Raw genomic sequence first — 15,987 nt, forward strand, 5'->3', positions numbered from 1 at the left:
CATGAGTAAACCGACAGGAAGATGCGGATGGTCAAGTTTAACGAGAAGGAATATTTTCAAGCATCTTACACTTAAAGTGCTGTAATTGTTTATGACAGCTTCTTACTGTAATTACTACATTGACTCTCTGGTAGTTCAATACTTTTGTAGCACTCGTATTCAGAGAATAATAAAGGGAAACCGGAGTTAGTTTTCAGTGCATTAGTTTTCAAAGCATGTTCTAAAGTCTGTTGCTAAAATAAAGTGCTCTTGAACGTTTCCATTGGTATTGTCCAGAAAATATTCTTTAAACAGTCCATTAGTAAATACAAATAGCTAATTTGTTTGTTTGCTTTTTAAAATAGCAAAAATGAAACAGAAATATAGCATGCAGAAATATCAGACAATTATTTTGCCCAACAAATAGCCTATTACTGCAACTGATAAACTGTACAAATGTAGAACACCTAAAACACATGACAACTCTCCCAACCTGACATTTAGAAAAACTCCCTTGTACTGAGAACACAGTTCAATCTTATGTTTAAAATGTTCATTTGTTTACCCAACAGCTGTAGTAAAATATGATAACATTGTAATTTTAGTTTGAAGGCCATAAAGATATCACAAAGATATTGTAATTTAATAAGGATATGAGAACTAACCACACTCTTATAAATAAAAGTTCCATGAAGAACCTTAAAAATCCATGGCACATTTCCATTCCACTTTATAGTGGAATAAGGTTCTTTAGTTTATTAGAATGTCCTTCAGACTTAGAAAAAAAATTATTTGAGAAACACAAAATGGTTCTTCTACGGCATTCTCTGCGAAAGCCCTTTTGGAACATTTTTTATTTGAGAGCTACTTACTAAACCACTGCTGGAGAAAAGAAGCATTTGTGCAATTTCAACTCATATTCATACTGCAAATATAAGGTGATGTTTAGGAAGAGTTTTGAGATCTGTTATGTTTCTCTGGGTTGATTTGTCAGCTGTGAGGAATCGGATCTGTAGGGTGACGGCTGCCGCCACGAGTTAAATGCTGGGGCTTGTAGGAGGGTTTGGGTTGCGGTAGCTACATGGTGAATGAATCACATGGCAATGCTGGCATGCTGACAGAACACCTTCAGGGTCCCTGTGGGCTCCAGTGTGGTTTCAACCGCTCTCGATCCGGTCCACACGCTTTCGTCCAGCCCTGGCGGATCTGTCTTCAGTGAAGTAGAGCACAGAGCCCATATTTGTCCGCTCTCTTCCTACTACCATTTACTCCCTCTGAGTCACGTCTTTTTCACTCCGTCTAGAATACCCCCTCAACAGAGTTCAAGGAAAACGAAAGCTTTAGGTTTTACACTGAAAGGACTGAATTCTTTTATGACTTTAGTTAGTGGTGTTCATGATGGTCCCGGTACCTGTGACCCTGTATGCTTGTGTCAATGGAAAACTAAATGTTTTCTATCTACATCATTTATTAAGTAATCAGTCCGTGTTTGAGGCAGCAAGCTGGTAATGACATCACAGGGACAATCTGGCAGAGGTTGATTCCCTATGTTGGCGTCACTCATCTGACGATTGTCGTTGTCTTTTATGGCTGTGCTGTTATGTGTCAACAAAGCAGAGAGGAAAGATCCTGCTTCTAACAAGTGACACCTGTAGAAATGACGTACCATTTGAGCAGGGTGTGTGTTTGTTAGGCGTATGGGACTGTGTTTGTTCACTCGTGTGACATACGTGTTGTTAGCAAAACTTTCCCTTCTTTGTTTTATATTAAATTTAAGCAATTACTCAAATCACCTAAATGATTATTCGTAGTTCAGTAGCCATGCTTGATGCTGTATTTGCAGAAGTGCAACAGGTTTTTCACCAGTCTCTGGAATTTCCCTTGCACTGGCTATCACATATGGACAGAAGTGTTATTTACTCTTATATATTTATTTTAATATGATATATGTATTTATAATATAATATATTCTAATATAAATTTATAATTGCAAAATAATAATAAATGTAGAAATGATTTTAAAAAGTCAATAAAATACAAAATCAAAGCTAATAAATTACTCATAAAATGTGTATATTATACACCTCTGTTTAGAAGTTTTATGTATAGATTTATACAGATTTATGTATGATTTGAGCAAAATGTCTTATGCTCACCAAGGAAGCATTTCTTTGATCAAAAATACAGTAAAATATTGTGAAATATTATTGCAATTTAAAACAGCTGTTGTCTATTTTATATATGTGTGTATTTTATAGTTTAATCTGTTGCTGTAATGGCAAAGCAATTTTTTTTAGCAGCCATTACTCCAGTCTTCAGATCCTTCAGAAATCTCTAGAAGTATTTCTTATTGTCATTGTTGAAAACACTTGTGCTGCTTAATATTTTTGTGGAAACTGTGATACATTTTTTTCAGGATTCTTTGATGAATAGAAAGCTCAAAAGAAATAAAATATAGAATAGTTGGTAATGCAAATGTCTTTACTGTTACTTTTGATCAGAATCATCACCCTTGCTGAATAAAATTATACATTTCCTTAAAAAAAGAGAAAAAAAAGCTGTATAATACATAAACAGATTTAAATCAAGACCATATATATCACATGCATTCTGAGTCATTTATTTTGAGCTTGCCTGTCTTATATTTCCATGTAGGTTTATTACGTTTGAGACCAGAGTGGACTCATTGCCTTCTCACTTCTTCCATGTTCCGTCCCTTTAACGGTTTTTAAAATGTGGGGAGGGGAGGGAGGACAGATCAGTTTGTGGAGGAAGTGCTGTCATATCCAGGAGGAAGTATGACTCAGCCGTGTTGGATTTTTCGAGGCTGATTCAGCTTTGCCAAGGAAATGGGGTCTTCAAAGTAGTTTGAGCGCCAAGAAAGTGACACCAATCCCTTTTGTGGTCACATTGTGCCGGGTGGCATATAGCAGCCGTTGCAGCGTCAGTCCAGCGATGCTGTTAATGGCTGCTAAGGAACAGAGCTGTCACTTCTGTGGAGTTCAGCATCTGAAAGTCTGCGCTGAGACGAGAGAAACGGAGAAAGACCGTTCTCCGACTGTTCACCCTGGTTCCCTGAAATTCCCCTCATGCCCTCTCTTGCTTTCCTCTTCCTCATCAGCTCTCGTGTTTCAGTGCTTTAGCATTGCATTTAACTCTTTAGAGCCCTTGCACTTAAACCAGAACTTTGTGATATGAAGCATAATAAATCTCATTGGTGAGAAAGTGAGGAAATAGCTTGGAATTTATATATTATTCATTTTGTTATAATTGTATATATACACTATAACATTCTACCAAGTTTGAGGGAAGATTTTTTTTTAAGAAACTTAACTTTTATTCGGGAAGGATGCTTTAAATTTGTCAAAAGTGACAGTAAAGACATTTCTATAATTTTTTGAACTTTCTATTCATCAAAGAATCCTGAAAAAATGTATCATGTATCATTTCCACAAAAAATATTAAGCAGCACAACGGTCTTCAACATTGATAATAATAAGAAATGTTTCAGATCAACATATTAAAATAATTTCTTAAGTATCATGTGAAGTCTGAAGTAATGGCTTTGCCATCAGGAATAAATAATATTTTAAAAACGTAACAAAAACATGATGATATTAACAATAAAATTCACAATATTACTGTAAATAAATACAACTATAGTGAGCATAAGAGACTTATTTAAAAAAAAAAAAAAAGTTTGCTGACCTCAGACTTGGTACTTGTGTGTGATGGATGGATAGATAGATAGATAGATAGATAGATAGATAGATAGATAGATAGATAGATAGATAGATAGATAGATAGATAGATAGATAGATAGATAGATAGATAGATAGATAAGAAAGAAAGAAAGAAAGAAAGAAAGAAAGAAAGAAAGAAAATATTGCATTCAGTAAAAATACAGAAAATACATCAAATATTAATGTGCAGAGTTTACTGTCAATACTTGATCCCGAAGGCACCTGCTACAGGGTGTGTAAGTCATTCAAAGTGTTTCATCTCACACAGCCAAAACCTCCAACAGATCATTTCAGCAATGGAATGATGCTTCCCTTTAGGATGTGTTTTACTGTCCCAGAGCCTGGCATCCATACATTTGTTGAGGGGGAAGATGTTTTATCTAAAGATTAACCCTTAGGATATCCCCTGTACTGGAAAACAGGCTCTCAGTTGATACACACACAAAAAACACGCACACACTTATACCCTGAAGTACGTGTTGTAATGCTGTAATGCAGGGTAGTCGCTAGGCAACAGTCTTACTCTTAAGCTACTCGAAACAAAAGCACACACTCAAAATCTTGCTGTGTGTCGAGTTGTAGAGGATCTTCAAATAAAGGAGAGTGAGAAGCTCGAAATCACAGATTCAGCTTTTGTAGAGCTGTCACTGGAGCAGCCATTAAAGGGATAGTTCCTCCAAAAATTAAAATTAGGGAACACTATTCACTATTAACTAATTGCTTATTAGCATGCATATTACTAGCATATTGGCTGTTTATTAGTAGTTACAGAATAAAGCACATTAATGCATTCTGGAATCTATTGTCTATTCTGTAATCCTACTCAATGCCGAAACCAAATTACCTTACTTACAACCCATAAGCAGCAAATTAGGACTTCATTGAGGTGAATATAGTGAATATTTGTTCTCTAATCTAAAACATTACTGAAAATTCTGTCATGTACTTGCCCTCATCATGTTCCAAACCCAGCTGACTGTGAAACAGTGCTGGGAAGGTTACTTTGGAAATGTACAAGTTACCCTATTTAAAATGTAATAAGTAGTGTAACTATGTAATGTAACTGACTGCATGTGATTACCTTTTAAAATTTCTAACGAATGTGTTGAACTCTTAATCAATTTGAAACCTTACAGTAGTGTTCAACACTGATTAGCATCAGACTTTCCAAATTCTTTATCATAAGATTATAATAATTTAATTTTAAAGCACAGCCGCCACAAAATCAGACTTTAGCACCTCTTTTTACTTTGAGATCGTTCTGAGGTTAAATACAGATTTAAAATGATGTAGTTTAGTAGTTAAGATACTGTTTTTGAAATCAAATTGCTGTGACAGGAAACACTGCCATCTAACAATTCTTTTGAAAAAAACAGATAAATAAAAAAAAAATAAAAAAAAACATATACATAAATCCAAATAGGAGATAAAACAGTTATCAAATAATCATGTGTCCTATTCTGTACCTATTCTCATATTTCAGAGCAATGCAATTTGGGAAAGAAATCAACCAAATATGTGTGTGAAAATTTAAATGTAACCCCCTTGTAACCCCCCACATTTTTTTCTCAGTAACTGTAACAGATTACATTGCATTTATTTTGGGTTACATTTTATTTGAATGTGTCCTTGTTACACATGTTACATGTACGTACTATTGTAATAACAATAAATTATGCAAAATTACCTGCAAGTAACCCTAAGACAAACCCTAATCCTTATCCTAACCTAGTGCATGTAGTTAAATAATATTACTCAGTACTTAAATGTATAATTACGCTGAAACAAGGAAACCTTCAAATAAAGGGTAACCTTATTATTTTGTCAGTTACATGTAACTAGTTACTCCCCAACATTACTGTGAAACAGCAGATATTTATCACAATGTTCATACTGCTGTTTTTAATACACTGAATGTGGAAAAAGTGATTCATTGTATGGAAAAGTACACTGTGCTGAATATCTCTTCATACGGGTCATATCAAATCATGCAGGTTTGGAACGATATAAGGGTGAGTAAACAGTGACAAAATTTTATTTTTGGATGAACCATCTCATTTTTAGTGAGATGTCTAAATTTTGCCATCAGCTGCCTTTTTAGTATAATTAGATAAGCGAGTGCACCAACAAGGAAAGATTTACCAGATGAACTCTATAGATGGTAAAAAGTCTTTCAGAGAGAGAGAGAGAGAGAGAGAGAAAACTTGTAATCTCTGTACAGTGGCCTCCTGTCATGTGGTGTTCATTTCTGTCATGCCTTCTTCCTCTTTTTCATCCATCAATGATGGCTTCTCTCCCCTCCTCCTCATATTGCACAACAGCTTCCTTTCTACAGGGCTCAGGGTATGAATGAAAATCTAACCCATGTCACATGCCACTGGCTAGGGTCAGATGCTCCCTGACTGCTGAGTTGTGCTGCCTCGCCAGACTTTGTAAGCTACTGTCCTGCTCTGTAGGGCATCAGAGATTGTACCAGGGTCATGTGGTCAGATACAGTAATGAGCAACAGCAGTGCACAGTTGACAGCCAGACATTACCTTTTTTACTTAAGGTCTCTGCGCAGTCTGAAATTTTCGTCCGTCAAGAAAAAAATCAGATCAGGTTCGATTTTCTGCGTTTTCGCATCCATAGCATGCATTTTGATAGGAAAGGATGGGGAATACGAAAAAATGGAAAATCGCATGCGAAAATTTCGGACTCAGTGTGCAATGGCCTTTAGTCTGCTGCTGTGGAACCATGACACAAAAATGTCAGCCATTTAAAGAAATAGTTCCCACAAAAATGCAAATGTTCTTGTTTACTGTATTTAGACTCATATTGTCCAAATCAGTATGAGTTGTTTGTGTTGTACATTATTCAAAATTAAAAGCATACTGTGTTGGAACAACATGAGAGATTTGGTTGCACTGTCCCTTTAAGAGCAGTGGATCTGATGAAAGAACAAGGCAATGACAGTTTATATCCTGCTACATCAGGGTCAAATGTAACATGATGTCAATGGCAAGACATCCAGGATGACTCTTGTTAGTCAAATTTGAGCTTACAATGTAATAATTATCACTCATGATGCCTGCATGGTGCCATATTACAAATATTGATTTGAAAAGCAAGGCAAGATTTTTGAAAATATAAATATAAGAAATACAAGTGGTCATATGGATGACTGACAAACATGGTAATGAACTGTTGATGTATAGAAACAAGAAAATGTGTGATTAAAAGATTATAGAAATTCACCATTTAATGTTATACAGAAAAACAGCATTTGAGAGTGAGGAAATGATGACAGCATTTTCATTTTTGAATGAACTAACCCTTTAATAAGGAACTCGCAACTTCCTCTTATTGGTTTTTAAAAATGGCTGACATCACCTTTTTATCTTCCTTTCTTTTTTTTTGTAACTATAATATAGAGTTTCTTGTAAATACACATTTTCTGAAATTTTGCAGTGACCTTCTATAAGTGTGATCTTAGTTTAGTGAGATATTGCTGTTTTGTAGGGAAAACACTTCAGGCAAATATGGGAAAATGAAAAATTTAAAACTCTATGAAATATCTGATATTTCTATGAAAATGAAATGATTTAATGCGCTCAGCACTGCATTTTTTAATGAGTTGTCCAAAACTATATTAACGTAAAAATACACACACTATGTAAATGTTGCAAACAACTATTACATGCAGGCACTGCTAATCCATATAGAAAATAGCATGCAAATGCTATAAATAAGCATCTTTTATAATCATCAAAAATAATAATATAAGAAAAATATAATATATGCATAAACAAATCTCAAAAGGATAAGTCAGCTATCAAACTGTATGCTTTTTATTGAGTTTAATTCACAGTCAACTGATGCACCATGTTTAGCCTCAGCATAGCAAGGCAGCGATGTCACAGTTCAGAAGTGGAAAGAGACAATTAACCCTTGACTGTTGACCTCTTCTCAGATGTCTAGCAGCTAGTCCTGTCTGTACACATATTTGCTTCCATCACCCCTAACCTGCCGGGTCATGGATTACTGCTTGTGGAAACATTTGTATTTTTAGTAATCCATTTCAAAAATGTTCTCTAGAAAGATGATTGCCATCATCATCACGCATGGGCCCCTCTTCCACTATTGGATGTAAAATTAATGTATGAACATACTGGAGTCGACTATGCCAACAAAGAGGATAAGGATGCCCAGAACTGTCTGCAGTCCAAATATTTGAATGCATGCAGTGATCATGTCTCTTGTGATTTATGCTTGTCTGTTAAACCTCCTCTTGTTCCAGTGGCAGGATGCAGTGTGGAATGTGCACACCTTGTATCATGACAGAGAGAGAGAAGGAAGGAAGGGAGGGAAAGAGGAAGTGAAGCACATCCGCCGCATGCATCTGGGCTTAGGGGGATCCTCTTCCTTGGCTGCTGGTCTACATGTAGAAAGGACCAGGATGCTCACTGAAGAATCACGCTGCAGAATTGGCCTAATTAAAATCCTATGATTCTGACTTTACATGTGGGACATATTGTTCATCTTTCATCTAATGTAACTGATAACTCAATAGCTGGCATGAAATAACAATTAACAGTATGGTTAATATAGTTAAGGTTCATTTTTTCATATACATTTTTGACAAATTAATAGTTAATGTTTTATGAATGAACAATAGTGTATTATGTACACTACTGTTCAAAATTTGGGGTCTGTAAGTTGTCTATTTTTTTTAAATGTTTTCTTTTTTAAATTAATGTTTTTATTCAGCAAAAAAGAGTAAGTAAATTGAGTGAGATTATGGACATTTAAAATGTTACAAAATATTTCTATTTAAACGTTTTCTATTTAAAAAAGTGATTTTTTAAACTTTTAATTAATTAAAGAATGAATTAAATAAAATAATCAAATAATTCTGAAAAAAAGCTTTATGGTTTCCACAAAAAATATTAATCAGCATAACGGGTTACAACATAATAATTGTAATAAATAATAATTGCTTTTGATATCCAAATCAGCCACCACATGAATAAATTACATTTTAAAACATTTTACAATTTAAAATATTTTTATTTAAAATTGATTTACTGTATTTTAAATTATAAATAAATGCGTCCCCAAACTTTTGAACTGTAGTGTATACATTTTCAATAACTAAATAAATAAATAAATGTTGTTTAAAAAATGTTTATTGTTAGCTCATGATTGTAATGCATTAACTAATATCCAACACAAGCACATCAAAAATCATGAAGCATATTTGACTAATTGTTGACCCTTTACAATAAGTATACACTAATAAAGTACTTACAAATATTAGTTTACAGTTAATTCATAGTTTATAAACTGTAGTTAATATAGGCTTTATCTTTTAATTCAATAATAATTGTGTTAATCACAGTACTAACGAATGAATAACTCTCTATAAGTCTGTTAATGTATTAACTACAGCTATGAATGAACTAAACTAATAGTTTGCAAATGATTTTTAAGTACTTTATTAATGTATACATATTTTAAAATGTTACCGACTTTTTTAATTGAATTTTTTATGTTGTTTTTGAATCTCAGTTAAGTTTTAGTTAGTTTAATGGTACATCATTTTATTGGTTATCTAGGTCTTTGATTTGATCAGATTAACTCACTTCTAGTAGCCCAGTTAACATCTAACTAACATCGAATTAGTTTTTAGTCATTTTTTATTGCGCATTTAAATTTCAAACTCATATTTTTAAGTTTATTAAAGATTACTTTACTGCTTTTTGGTATCAATAACCTTGGAAGCATCAAACAAAATGTTCCTATAATCTGCTCGTTGAGGTGGCTCCTGGTCAACGTCATGTCACACACACACACCGTTATGACCCTGAACTCCTTGGTCTCTATGTATACACTTATCACATTCCCACCCTCCACCGTCTTCCCGCCCAGTCTGCCGTGGTCATGAGACCAGCACATGTGTATTGTGCCAGCGTTACCTACAGGATAAACGTATGAACCCCTACAGCAGGACAAGACTTGCAGCATGTTGATGAAGTGTATCATGTTGTTAAAGCTTCACAGGTACTTAGTACTGAGTAATGCAGACAGAATGCATTCCCACCCACACAGGGGGCAGCCAAGAGAAGCCAAATGGTCACACCAAACCCATAACACAGGCGTTAGGCCCAGCTATGAGTCATATCAGGGTTCGGATGTGAGACATGTGGATGTGGCTGTTTATTACTACTTATAAAGCACATATTCTGCATGACCATATTCTACATCCTTAATCATACCCAATACCTAAACTTAACATCTACCTTAATATTAATAAGCAGGAAATTAGGAGTTTATTGAGGCAAAAGTCATTGTTAATGGTTTGTTATTAGCGAGAATTTGACATGGAAATGAAGTATAACTATACCAAAAGCACCTGGAGAACATAAATAAATAAATACTGATACTACTACTAATAATAATGTTAATAATATGAATAAATGATTGATATTATTAGTTTACAGTTAATTCATAGTTTATAAAAATACAGTAATATGTACATATAATACATTTTTAACATTTTAAGTTATAAAATACATTAATCTAGATTAATAAATGCTGTAAAATGTTGTCTTTTATTAGGTCGTGATACTATGAACATGTACTATGAATATAGTGCATTAACTATATTGTTAAAAAAAATGGAACCTTATTTTAAAGTATTACTGATTCAGTTTATGTAATGAGCATTATGCAAAATACATATTGTTTTTCTTAGACCTTTTAGTGGTGTCTTAAGGGAACTTGTTTGCTTTTGAACAACAACGTTTGGGACTATTAACGCAGTTTTTAATAAAAAGGATTTATTTGCCTATATAATTATTGGCTCATCTTTCAGAGCATTTGGACAGAGGCCGTTTTCGCACCAGGCGCTCTCCGTCCAGAAATCTTCACAGTCGAGACAAGGCCTCGTCTCCATGGTACCCGAGCGAGCAGATGGAATGGAGTCTATGCAGCTAAGTGAAATGCAGAAACTTTCGTCAGTTTTTAATCTGCCCTTGGCACTGAGGTCCACGTAAACTGCGCTGATATTAAGAGATTCTCTATGAGTCACTCAGGTATTAAGAGAAAATACAATGCTCCTGTGAGCACTCTTTTAATGTGGGGTTTTATTATCAAATGCATTTATGCGCCAAAGAAAATTTCCACAGTGCCTTTTAATGCCTTATGCAAAGACACATCCAAGCACGCAAACTAATAGCCCCATATAAAAGACATGTAAAGTGCATGCTCGGGATCCCCTGCTTTGCCTAGTGTTTTATATGCAGCGTTTCCATATTGTATTGCATTACAGTCCAATATTATAATGTGCTACAAGGACTGTAGGAGGTAGAAAGTATATCTATAATATATTTGAATAGATCTAGTCTTGTGTGGGGTGGGAAAAGGTCAGGGCTGACAGAGATTAATGTCGCTATATGACTTTTGCAGGTTATCTGGGTATTACACAACATCCAAACCAACTACACTACGGTGTGTGTGTGTGTGTGTGTGTGCATGTTTATGTGGTTTATGAGGACACAAATTTGTATAATGACATGGGTATGACAGAGGTATTACAATATGAAGGTGGTTTATGAGGACACTGCCTATGTCCCCGTATAATTCAAAAGGCTTAAAAAACATACTAACTGGTGTTTTTTTGAAAATCTAAAAATGCACAAAGTCTCCTGTGAGGGCTAAGTTAGGTGTAGGGCAATAGCACACACAGTTTGTTCAGTATAAAAACCATTACGCCTATGGAGAGTCCCCATAAACCACAAAAACCAACATGTGTGTGTGTGTGTGTGTGTTTTGTGCGACCATGACTTCATTCGTATCTGATTTATGCTGAGAGAAAATAAAGCAAGAGGTGGAAAACTGCATGCGGTGTTGACAACAGCGCAGCTCACCGTGCAGATATTCTGAACAAATGACGTCAGAGGTGTCTCGCTGGTCAGATAAATGCGTGGACGTTTCTCTGCAGTTAATCTGCCTCTATCAGTCCTCGCAGTTACCCAAGGGAAGTCCTGACAGGGCATCAATTAGCATTCCACACAAGCCCAACCATGGCCCCGGAGGACCGCAGCTGATGTCATCACACAGCTCTTGCTGCACAAGATATCAAAGGAGTGATTTACTTCCATTACATGCTATTCAGAGATTTACATTACTGGAATACTTTCACCCTGGACACTTTCCCCTCTGGGAATGTTAGAGCGAAAAAACTTGTTGCTACGGACAGTTGGATAACTGCAACGTCAGAGTTTTAGCTCACAAAGAACAGAAATGTTCTTGTCTGAAAAGAAAGTGGTGCCCATTTATGATTTGTGATTTAGTTAGCAGATATGAGACTTCCTGTGTAGAGCAACAGGTGTTAGCAATGTAGCGTCATCTGTTTGATTCAGAAAATGTAAAGATAACACTTTAGTATAGGGACCAATTCTCACTATTAACTAGTTGCTTATTATTAACATACGGTACTGGGTGTTTATTAGTACTTATAAAGCACATATGCTGCATGACCATATTCTACATCCATAATACCTAAACTTAGCTACATAAGTATTAATAAGTAGCAAATCAGGAGTTTATTGAGGCAAAAGTCATAGTTTATGGGTTGTCAATAGCAGGAATTTAATGTAAAACATAAATAAGTTTAAGCAAAAAACAGCTTTTGTCATTATTCATATTTTGTATTTCAATTAAAATGTAACAGTTGTCAGACATTTTAATCACTGTGAAACAGTTTTGTCCCTCGTCTGAGGTTGTGTGAATTTAGTGCTTCACGAAGGGAATACAGTCACATGACGGCTGTGTCTGTTGGGGTGAGCAGACAGATGGGAAGTGGCTGTTCCTGGAGCAGCCCAGGTGTGTTTTCCCTGTTCCTGTTGTTTTATTGAAGTGGTTCCAGTATCCGCTGGCTAAGCAGTGGCTCGCAGTATAGAGCGCATACAGAGGCTCATGACCACCTGCCTCCATATTCCTGTTGTACAAACAGTAGTGCAAGGGGAAATGGCATCATTGGAAACACCTGTGCCCGACTGCCATAATGGCCCATTGCATTCAGACCCCCCCTCCACTTTCATTTCTCTGTTCATTTTTTTGTACATGCTCAGGCTTTGAGCATGTGTCGTTACATCATGATGAATGTCACGATAGCAATGTTGCACTTTTAAAAAAATTAATGTAAAATAAAAATAATTTTAAAACTTTTTTTAAATACACTTCGGAACTTTGCAAACAGCATGCAGCTCTGAGATTTGTTCTTTTTATTTCACCCAAGAGGTCAGTCTGTGACTTTTAGCTCTGCTATTGGTTAAACAACTTTATGTAAATATCTAGGTCAGAGTTTACCAAATTTGAACTTTGGTACAAGTTTGCAAAACTTCTTTGTATGTGCTTGCGTTTCCGCTTTCCCACTCACATACATATGGATGGAAGTCAATGGCGCTCAAAGTCTAAGTGTGATTGCACCTTAACACCGTGACCTAAACAGGTGCGAAAATGACGAGTGCCAGGACATTTTGTTAAATGTGTCATGCTTGGTAGAAATCTCATCTCCAAAATCTCACTTCTGATGTCTGCTTACTGTGGAAACTTGGCATTGTGAATGTACTAAGTTCTTCTATGACAAATTGTTTGAGATGTTTCTCAAGTTGTTTTGATAAAAGCATTTACTAAATGATTAAATGACAATGTCATAACTACATTTAACATCAAATATGTTCTGATTGGGCATATTTTCATCAGTGTGAACAAACGAATTGCTTGTTGCAGGAAACACCCAGAGACTACAAAAGGAATTTCAAATGGAACTTTTGGAATGTGGTTCTCTTAAAAACTCACAAGAACCTAATCATAGCAAACCACAAGTGCTCTTTAAGAGGTATTTTGTTTTATGAAATTGCATTTTCTTGCAGTGTCATAAATTCTCTGGACTGCTTTTATATTATGCAGTAATATAGAATATGCTGGTATTCGCTGCTGTTTGAATGCATTACAAAAAGACACATAACACAAAGTGAGGACTGTGAGAGATGTGCTACAGCGTTCCTGCAAGGCATTTCTGTCAATATCGTAGTAAGATTGTGTGAGGACTTAATGAACCTAGTTCTCTGGAGGCTTCAGGCTTTTTTCAGTTCTTCATTAGTTTTTCTATGCACCGAATCCCTAAAGACATAACAGTATGCAATATACGTAGATTTCAGAATGTGATTTTATATTGCATGAATGCTGAATTTTTCTTCTAACTTTCCTTGTGTGTGTGTGTGTGTGTGTGTGTGTGTGTGTGTGTTGTGGGTGGGTGTATTCAGATGCAGATGGGTAATAGTGATAAGAAGCTCTTCTGGGTGTACGGCTGAAATATCTTGGATGCCTTTTTAATCCCTGGTGAAATTTGACAGTCTGTCATTGGACAGAATCCGTGCAGCTCTACAAATATCAAGCTGAACCCACGGTAAGAATAAAAACGAAGAGAAATAATTGGACACATCACCGTTTTTATACTTTCAGTACTTTTATTGTATTTTATTCTCATAGTAGGAATAAGTCTTTTTCAAGCATGCATAACGACTTAATGACTCACCTTTTCAATTTCTGAGCAGAGCAGGATTTTTCTGCTGGCCTGAAACCCAGCAGACAATGTAGCTGTAGATTGTACCACACAGAAATCTACATTGTATGCCAGGTTCACGACAACACAAAAGAATTCATCCTTCGCTCTCTGAAACCAGTGCGATTCAGCATGTCTGCTCGTTTAACTCTCATTATTTGTCAGCCTTCAACAACTCAAAAACATTTGCACAAAGACAGCCCCTTGTGACAGGCAAATCACAAAGAGAATGTCACATGTCGCCTTGTCCTTTGTTACCTAATCACTTAAACTGAATCTTCAGCAGTCAAACGAGAAACAGTCTCAATCCTTCTTTCGAAGCCGTCTGAAATGGGTTCCCGAGACTTTTAGCTACACTTTGACAGTTCACTCACCTTGATCAAATTTTTTGAGGAAAAAAAATAAGAAAAACCCACAATAAACTAGGCTAAAAGTGCAAAAGCACCACCAAATCGCTCTGGTTGAAGAGACAGGCTGTTGTGATAAGAACCCTCTTTAACATCCATGAAAGAGCGAGTCCTATTCTGACAGGATGAGGCACACATTGTGATAACATACCACACAATCTGAAAGGAATGTGCCAACAGGAAGCAGAAAATGCCATCAGAGACCCAGTAGCCAGATGTAGCTGCTGATTGCAACACAGGATCTACACTGACTACTGAGCACCTCATGAGCACCCTAACAAACCGCTGGCAGCACTCGTCCACTTGAGCCGTCCCCAGTGCCTGAGGAAGACAGAGACAAAGAAGCCAATGGTTAGACAACCCCAAATCAAAGTGTCTGCATCTCCAGAGTACAACAACCGCCCTCCTTTTTGCTCGCAGCACACAGACAGGCAGCACCAGGGAGGGGGAGCTAATCTCCCGATGGGCATTTTTAAGCATGGCGTTAGCACTCTCGCAAATATTTCTCATTCTTTCCCATTAGCCTGGAGGCAGGACAGCAGGCAGGCAGACCGAGGCCATGGCTCCGGCATGTTTTAAAGGTGCTCATCACACCCTTTTAACCTAACCAGACCTGAGCTGGGCATTTTTCTCATAACAGACGGCACCATAAACCTTTTTCTTTGACCTGAGCATTGTGTAAAGGCTGTTAGATATCATGAAAATGTAAGCCTGGTTTTGCGACTATTATTTCCCGAATCCACTTAGTGGTTTGGCACGCATTAGGCTACATCAGTCAGAGCGCTCAATTCAAGTCTTATTAATTAGAAGTGGGAGCTTGTTAGCTGCCAAAGGTGCACTTTGATTGGGTCGTCGACTAATTAAATCATCCTCAGCTAGGCAAACAAAAGAGAGTGACTCACATAGCGCTAAATACTTCCTGTTGGCAAGGATACTGAGAGTGTACAAGATTATTGTACTGGTTAACAATAAAGCCGTTTGACTGACAGGAGCACACAGAGATTGTAGGCTTTCTTTCCCCCTTCTGTAAAGGCTCCAGCTCTGCATACCTGAGACCTTGTGACTGTATTGATCAAACATACTTTGACCAGCTGATGGTCACTTGACTCCAATTTTTCTCCATTAGGGAGTTCATTCCTAACCTGAATTCCAGTGCTCTGTCCCTGCCCGCTGTCAACGTTCGGCCTTCTATAAGCAGTCTGATTTGACTGTGGGACAGTGACAGAATTACTGATGGTTTTTATGG

The sequence above is a fragment of the Barbus barbus genome, assembly GCF_936440315.1.
Source record: "Barbus barbus genome assembly, chromosome: 10".
Taxonomy (NCBI): domain Eukaryota; kingdom Metazoa; phylum Chordata; class Actinopteri; order Cypriniformes; family Cyprinidae; genus Barbus; species Barbus barbus.